The sequence below is a fragment of the Thunnus thynnus genome, chromosome 20 (genome assembly GCF_963924715.1).
Source record: "Thunnus thynnus chromosome 20, fThuThy2.1, whole genome shotgun sequence".
Taxonomy (NCBI): Eukaryota; Metazoa; Chordata; class Actinopteri; order Scombriformes; family Scombridae; genus Thunnus; species Thunnus thynnus.
The window spans coordinates 19,086,915-19,096,107 of NC_089536.1; positions in this window are offsets into that span (position 1 = coordinate 19,086,915).

Below are 9,193 nucleotides of genomic sequence, written 5' to 3' on the forward strand. Positions count from 1 at the left end.
GAAAAAATGGAAGGTCGGCGAGGGGATGCTTACATGCCAGCACACATATGTACTCACACATGCAGTTTACTGTACTCACATAACCTGCGAGCGGAGTGGAGCGGCTGCCGTGCAGCTCTAATCGGCAGGTTTTACAGGGTGGTCTTATTACCTTGAGTTACACCGGTCAGATAACTTATCAAAGAAGCTGATTGCTTACTGCTGTAAAGTGCAGCACAGACTGACTGATAGCTGATATCTAACTGTCATCAAAAGCTCCTGATATATCCCTTAACTTCATTCCTGTGTTAAGGTCTAAGCTGTTTGTCTCCAGCTTCACATGAACATTGGAATAATAGGGACATTTAGGGGAATACGCTTATACTGTTTTCTTTCTGAGAGCTAGATAAGAAGAATGATACCACTCTCATATCTGGCTGTAACTTAATATTTTACCAACAAATATGAGAGTAGTTTGTGTCTTCTTCTCATGTAACTCTCAGTAAGAAAGTGAATAAGTGTATTTTCCAAAATCTCAAAATGTCCCTTTAAGAGAGTGTTTGAAATATGCTGCACCTACAGACAGATATTCCTGTTTACATTATCACAGTCACGTCCTTGCAAATGTCATTTTGGTGACATTTGTGTTTTGTAGCTAAAGGAATGTTGAAGATATTGTAAATTTTTGTTTTATGACACTTTTTCAAACCTAAAGGACTCAGAAAAAAAGGGCTGTTTTCCTTCCTGTTCCTGAAAAGTTGACATTTGGCGCTACACGGTGAATGTAACATTTTGTTTCAGCCACTTTGCTCCTTCAATCCTGTAGCAACAAAAATGTCAGATGTCAAAGAGATAATGATACTGATACTGATTTCTCTCCGTGTTGTTGTGTCTGGATCTTAACGTTGCATAGCACACCTGAAACCTTATCTCCTCCCGCATTGCTACTCCGCAAGGTTGTGAATGGGCCCAAAATGCTGAAGGCATGTGATTGGTCAGCATGCTGTCAGCACAGATCAACAGCTCATTATGGATTTCCCCCAATCCTATTACACAGAGAGCACATTTATAATGGCTGAATGAGAGTCCAAATATTTGTTTTAGTGCAAAACCACAACGTTACCGGGTCATTCCATGAGAACTGTTCAGACTGGACCTTGGAATTTTAAGATATTTGATCATAAACAAATGTAGAATTTTGTATTTTATAGCATGATAAATATGTTAGAACTGCAGTAAAACATATTTTGCGAGCTCAGGCACTGTTGTTTTTTTATTATTTTTTTTTATTTCATACTAAAGCCTGTGACGGGGTGAAATATTCAAAGTAATATTGCCAAAGTTCTCTCTGTGGTCAAAGCTAACACCACACTTAGCATGCAGCTGAATGAAATAATCCTGTTTTATACAAATACATTTTGAAAATTTCATTAAAAAAATGTTTTTTTCATGTATCTTGAGTGATGGGGTGGATATGTTATGCTTGACAGAGAAGGTTTTGAAAGAAAAATATACCAAAAAATGTCCTAAAAGAAAATCAAAACTCACCAGCATTTAAATTTGTCTTCTTTGAACTCTTAAATGATGTCATTTCCTCTTACTGATGTCATTTAAAGGTGCAGAAATACATTAGTGTGATGAGGTGGAACATGAAACCTATGGACACACATAAATTATGCTAACCAAAATATGTTTGTTTTGGTTTTTTTAATTTCATAAAAAACGATTTTACAGAGATTTATGCAATATTTATTGAGTGTTACTTCACAGGAATGTGAGAAATGGTCAGAACAGACATGAGAAAATGACTAATTTAACAGAAAACAGTAAAAAATATAAAAAATATTATTTTATTATATAATTTTGTTTTACTGCATGCTAATAAGTGCACTTGAATTAGTGTCTTCAGCCACTGGAAACAGTATTGACACTTTTATACTGCCTCATTTTTCCCTTTAAATGTGTGTTTAATACTTAACACTTTTCATGGCATGACTCCTCCACTGAGCATCTGAATTTCATTTGTTTTCCTTCCAGTTTTTCTCCCAAACATGAGGCTTTTTTCCTTCACAGTTTACACAGTTGGAGTCAGAAAATATGTGAAACAAAATAAAGAAAAAATCATTCAGGAATGCCTTTACTCTCTTTCAACTTCCAACAGAAAAAAACTGTGAAGATTTACTGTAGACAATGTCCAACTTTTAACAATGCACTGCAGTAAAAGTCTAAATATGATGGTCAGGCATCAGGTTGGGTTTCATGGAGGCAGCTGTTCTCACCTTTTCCCTCTGTAATGACTGGTAAAGTTTTTATTGTTATCCTCACATTTCCAAAATGTCGCACAGCGAGGCGACGGTCCTGTGCAGGCATGCCTGGCACTTTACGTGCCTTCTTTACTCCTCTGTTGAAAACATTTTTCGAGCAGTGAGCTCGTAGCCACACCCATGTGATAATGTACAGTGCTGCCGTGCCCTATACTTACCCAGCTAGCCGCAGAACTCTGCCCTGCAGTTATGGCTGAGAGTATGGCCCTGCCACTGCCTTTCACACAACACACAGATTCACAGTGCACAAAAGCCGGGGCTGTATGGATTCTCCCATTGGTCTGTGCTTTGTTTGTGTGTGTAGTGTTTCAAAAGGATCGTCTGCAGGGGTTTGTTTTCGTGCTGACATCCTTGATGCTGAGAAAAAAATTCCTGCAGTGTTTTCCGTGCTGGACTACAGTAACTGTCAATCAAAGAGTACTGTTGATAGAGTAAGGTATGTGTCTAGAGCAGTTTATGTCCTAGGTATGGCACAGCTTCACTCTGTAGCAGTGGGGGGTTAAAGCACAGAAATATTTGGAGGGCTGGATACAACCAGAAAACCATGGTACTGCAACAAAAAATGTCCTACAGCCAAAAGAGCATTTTCCCATTATGGAAAAGAAGCGTAAAACCTTTGACAGGACCTTGAACAGCAAACAAGGTCCATTTTTATATTGTGAATTTGTACTATTTTTTTAATATTATAATGATTTAAAATTTGTAAAACATCCCCAGAGCCTAAAGAAGCTATTTTATGTATACATCATCATCTCTATGCAAAATCTATGGGAGAGCACCAAAGCTTTCATTGGAATGAATGGGTGCAGAACATAATTATAAGACATTCACCTCAGTTTCTTCGTTGTAATTCAGAGTCCACGATACTCTGACAGCAATGATGTCTCCCACTGGGTCAAAAGAGCTACATTAGTGTCAACAAACTGGTTGCAAAGCCTACAAAGCTGACAGTTACTGGACATCTAAAATCCAATATTAACAATAACACAATCTATTCAGTTTGTTAAAAATGAGCTGCACACTGATTTAATTAAAGGATGTAATGACACAAGCAGCCGACAGTCAGAGACCCTGAAAACAGACTTTAAACTTCTGATAGATGCTCTGCTATCCTCTGGGAAGCAGTTTGTCCTGCCTTCTTCCACCCTCATAAAATAACCCAAATACACTCTATTTTATCAAATTCAGATGCTGAAATCCTCATACATGCCTTCACAACATCTAGAATAGACTACTGTAATGCACTTTTCTTGGGCCTACCCAAGACAACAACAAAAGGTCTTCAGCTGGTCCAGAACACGGCTGCCAGAGTCCTCACAAGGTCTAAGAAGATAGATCATATAACACCAGTATGTAGCTGCATTGGCTAGTGGTTCATGCAAGAGCTGATTTTAAAATCCTCCTTCTTACCTGTAAAGCTTTAAATGAATTGGCTCCTTCATATATCTCCAGCCTTATTGTTCTGTATACTCCATCACATCCTTTACGTTCCCTTGGTGCCGGTTACTTAATTGTTCCTCAATTCAATCAGAACACTTTTGGTGATTGAGCCTTTGCCTACCAAGCTCCGTTTGTCGGGAATAATCTATTGCTGCACATTCAGGAGGCAAGCTCTGTTGATACTTTCAAATCCAGGCTAAAATAACATCTTTTTTATGTTTACTATGACCTTGCCTAATTTCACCAGCTGGGAACTCAAAATCACTAACTGTTGTCCTCCTTGTAGCTACCTCAACCCTGTTAGGGTTATATGATCTCTGTTATATTAACATTACTCCCTGTGTATGTGTGTCTGAGAGTGTGTGTATGTGTGTTACATATACTGTTGTGTGCTTCTTTTTTTGAAGTTGAAGTTGACGCTACTGGCAATGAAACAACAGTTAATAGGGCAAGCAGCCAACAACAGTAGGCCTTTAGATTTCATCACATTCAGGATATAAAGTTTAAAAGTGCTAAGACTAAACTTTGGTATTCATTCATTGGCTGAGAGACCTTTAATTTGATTTTCTTTGGGTGTATAATCATAGTCATTGTCACTGCTGATTACCCACATCGTTTTCTACTCGTTCAACTCAATCATGCTGATCTGTGAATGTTATCGCTTTCTATGCACAAAAGGATTTCATGCAGGAAAGTGTAAAAGCTTTTCCTGAATTTTGTGTTGAATCACTTAGACTGACTTTTTAATAAAAACCCTGCAGCAACTCAGCCTCTAATCCACACTGGTCTTTAATGATGACATCTGGGGTAGTTTGGTGACAAGTTTCTGCGTGTGTGTGTGTGTGTGTGTGTGTGTGTGTGTGTGTGTGTGTGTGTGTGTGTGTGTGTGTGTGTGTGTGTGTCAGGTTCAGAGTGAGACACATTCCATCGAGGTGAGTTAACGGGCCATTTGAAGAGCAGCTCTTCAGTAATTAGTTGCATGTATTGTATCCTCAGTGATCCAGTACAATGCTGGGATAATGCTGTTTATTCTCCTGTTGAATGATGACTGTTACGCCCTTCTGGACTACTTGAGAAGTCTGTTGTATTCACTTTGACCTGAAACAGTGAGCAGATTATCTATTATGTGGAACACAAAAACAAAACAAAACCCTTTAAAAAGGCGCAGTCAGCAAAGTCAGAATAAATACATGAATCAGCCTGCATTGAATTTAACTTAGGTAGATATTTCTGTGTAACTGACATTACTGGTACTAACTCTTTTCTTCTTGTGCAAAGTGTACACTTCCTCTTAGCTTTCATAGAATTTCAAGTGCAACTCATTTTTGCATTTCATATTCAACCACCTATCAGGAGCAAAAGGCGGCGCGTGAAACAGATCCTGTCTTTGAAGCTGCCCCCGCAGGTTGTCACAGGGGCTTTACTGCGGATTACAGAGCAGAGCAGTCACTGCCGAGCTTTGTACAGCTGCCTGCCTTCCCACAACCACAGACCTTATGCAGGTGGGTAGTTATTCAACACAGAGGATGTCACTCATAGACACAGGTGTGTGTGCATGTGACTGAGAATATCTCAGTTCAGGTGTTCCCCTGTAAACCTGTAAACTGCCAAAGTGAGCCATGTTCCCATACATACAGTAAACCTGTCGTCCAGGATTAGACAGATACTGTACATGGGGCTGATATTGGCTCAAATGTATCTTGTCTTATATCTTCTTGTCCACAACTGCAGCATAATATGGCAGTTTAATTTCTTTTTTGCATATTATTTATGTATTTATTCTACTTTTTGCCATGATAGCAGCTTGGCTCTAGGGATGGCAGTGTCAGTCAGACGGTTTGTTGGTTGGTTGAACCCCATAATGACTCTGGTGACCCCTTGACCTTTCCTTTAGTGCCACCAACAAAATTTCCACTTATTGTTGAAATATCTCAACATCTACTGGATGGATTAACTCAAAATGTCTTGGTTTCCAGAAGATGTTTGGTGTTTATTAGCTAATGTTTGCAATATGACACGCTAAACTAAGATGTTGAACATTAGCATTGTCACTGTAAGCATGTTAGCATGCTGACATTAGCATTATGTGCAGTCTTGTTGTGTTATGAATTATGTTAAAGATTCACAGCCTTTTTTCCACCCTTGTAAGAGTGTATGAACAAAAACCCAAGCAAGAATATAAGCAAACAAACAGACAAACAGAAAATTGCCAAATTCAAAGATACCAGTTTCTGGCATAAAATTTTGACTAAGCACAAATTATTTTATAATTTTGGAATATTTAAATATATTATTTGGTGTCTCTTTAAAAATATGTTCTTGACAAACAAAGAAACAAATATAAGCCACTTTGGTCTTAAAAAGTCAGAATCAGTGTCTGCCGTCTAAAACCCAAATCCTTTGAACCCAGTATCTAACTGAAGAGAACACATTAAACAAAACAAAGCAAGCCCACACTATTGATCACTTTGACTCCAGAGTGGCATGTCTCCAATTGTTTTTCAACATCACAGTTGATCAATATGGAGGAGTGCTCGGAGAGTACAGAAGGGTAAATGATGCCTTCTCTGTTTAGAGACTCGGCAAAATTGACATACTGCCAGGTTGGAAGAGGCCTGAGTCGATAGATATTGTCATCCCCCTCAGATTTATCATCCGTATGGACGTGCTGCTGTGTAGCACCTCACTTATATTTCAACGTATAAGGTGAAGTTGTCAATAATTTGTGATTTATACTGTAACATATATTGTCAAAAACTATTTTAGGAAAATGGGTTTAGTATCCAGCAGCATCCATTTCAGAACAGTCTGACACTTGACTGCTCATATTGGGTTAGGTATCAGTGTAAACTTGCACCCAGAAAAGGAAGATTTTACAGAAATTGGATTAGCCCAAGATAACCTGACTATATCACAATGAACTCCATACTGCATGAAACATAAAGTCACCTCTTCAAAACCTTAGGGAAAGGGTTACTACCATGTGTGTGATTGAAAGAACAGTAGAGAGATACTGGAATTTTTACCAATCTATAGACATGACATTGGGATATAACAGTACCATAAGCAGTTAATCAGTAACTGAGTTGCAGTCTGGTCTATTAATTTTTTTTTGAGAAACCAGTCTGTCTGTCTCTTTAGTAATTATGATTGTTGATCATCAGAGTCACCGAGATAAGATAAGCTGTTCTAAGACATTCCTTGATTCTGCAGGACTGACTATAAAATCTAATTTGACACTGATGTTTTGGGTCCCTGAAACGTGTTTCCTTGTCACAGTCCAGCTTCAGTGGATTATAAATAATTCTATATGTGAAGTAAGGTTATGAATGTTTGTCAGGTATTCAGAAATGTTTTGGGATGTGTTTTCAGCCATGCTAATGGTATGGCTTAAACGATGGAAATGTGGTCCAACACTTTGGTCCAGATTGAAATATTTCAACAATTACTGGATGGATTGAAATTTTGTACACACATGGTCGCCAGAGAAAATTCACTACACATATTCAAGGTCCCAAGAGATTCAAATGACTTTGGTGATCCTCTGAATTTTCCTTTCACTCCACCAGCAGGTCAAAGTTTTCCCTTATTCAGTGAAATATCTCAACATTAACTCGATGTATTGACACAAAATTTTATGCCGATATTCATGGTCCCCAGGTGATGGATTCTAATGATTTTGGTGATCTCATGAGTTTTCTCTAGCTCACCAGCAGGTTGACATTTTTGATTTTTATTGATATATCTGAACCACCACTAGATGGATTGCCATGAAATTTCATGCAGACATTCATGGTCTGGCCATCCCCTGATGTTTCATCTAGTGACATCATCAGGTTGACCAAATATCTACAATACTCAGGACATTCCCATCAGCTGCAGTAGTACTGTGTGTATAGAGCGAATTACCATTAATACTTGCATGCCAAGACGCTAAACTAAGATGGCGTAAACATAAACATTATACCCGCTAAACATCAACATGCTAGAATTTTAGCATGTTGATTCGTTTTTTTCAACTAATCATTTAGTCTGTGTGGTCACAAAGTAGGGAAGAAATGCCCATCACAACTTCCAGAGCACAAGATGGTATCTTCACCAGTCCAGAACCCAAAGATAATCAATTTACAATGATACATAAAGCAGCAAATTCTCTCATTTAACAGGCTTCAACAAGAGGATTGGCATTTCACAATTTTTGCTTGAAAAATTACTGAAACAATAAATCGCTTATCAAAATAGTAACTAAACAAATTTTTTCAGCTCTATTACTATGATTATATACTACACATTTGAAGGTATCTGAAGGGGAATCTGAGGGGAATATTGAGATCATAGAGGTTTTAATGGTTAACTCGGTGTAGACTAAGTTGTAGACATTCTCCTCTTATCTATCCTCATCATCAACAATGCTGTATCTGGTTGCTTCTTTTCTATATGCAAAAATGTATGCATGGAAAAAAAAGGAAGTCAGTCACTTATTTCTGGAAGGGAGAACCATGTGAAAACTCAATGTGCATCTTCATGTTGCAGAGATGAAACAGGGAAGATATTTTCCCACTTTATAGGTGCTCGGGCTGCTCAGTGCAGCGATACACCTCCAGTATACTATCACAAGGAGGGAGGGACCCAGACATTTTATCTGTCTGTCTCATTGCTGAAAATATAATCCATTCCCTAAGGCTTTCTCAGCAAGATTCAGGTACAAATAGGCTTAAAATAGCTATATTTTGTTCCATAAACCTGACCTGATCATTTTTTATCACATTGTTAAATGTCTCTTTAAAATGAAACTGTTGTGAATGTTTTAAAAAATGTAAGCTTTTCACTTTAATGTAAAAGAGAAAGTAGATGAAGAGAAACTGACGGTGGTCTGTGTTAACGCACGTTTAACATAGTTTACTATGGACCCACATTGTACACACACAGATAGAAAGGAAATAGTGAAAGCTGATGACACCTGTTTGACCCTGTTGTGCAGAAGTGTAAAGGTTAAATGTGTGTGTCATGGCTGGCTCCATGGGGGTGTGTGGTCAGGCAGGCTAGCAGACAGCAGGTGGTTTCTTGCAGCTATTCAAAGCGCAAAATCTGGAACACGGAGCCAATAAGACCAATAATAAGACTTCCAAATTTGCAGAAAGCATCTCAGTGAGTGTGGTGATTTAAAGGGGAAATGAGGGGAAATTGCATCCTCAGTCCTGCAATCAGAAAATAATATCCCCTCTTCATCATGTTCCCAGCGTTTCCCTCCTCCTCCAATGCATTAATTACAATTAAACTAACGACTATATTTCTGTAAAATTGCTTTCAAAATACTGCGATACGAGAGTTTCTCCTCTCTGTCGGCATGGAGAAGGTGTAATAGAGAGGGTGCCTGTTAATTATTCTGTTGTTTTAGTGTCGCACGGGCTGAGGATGGAAGGGGCGTGTGTTTGATAAACAGGGCGTGT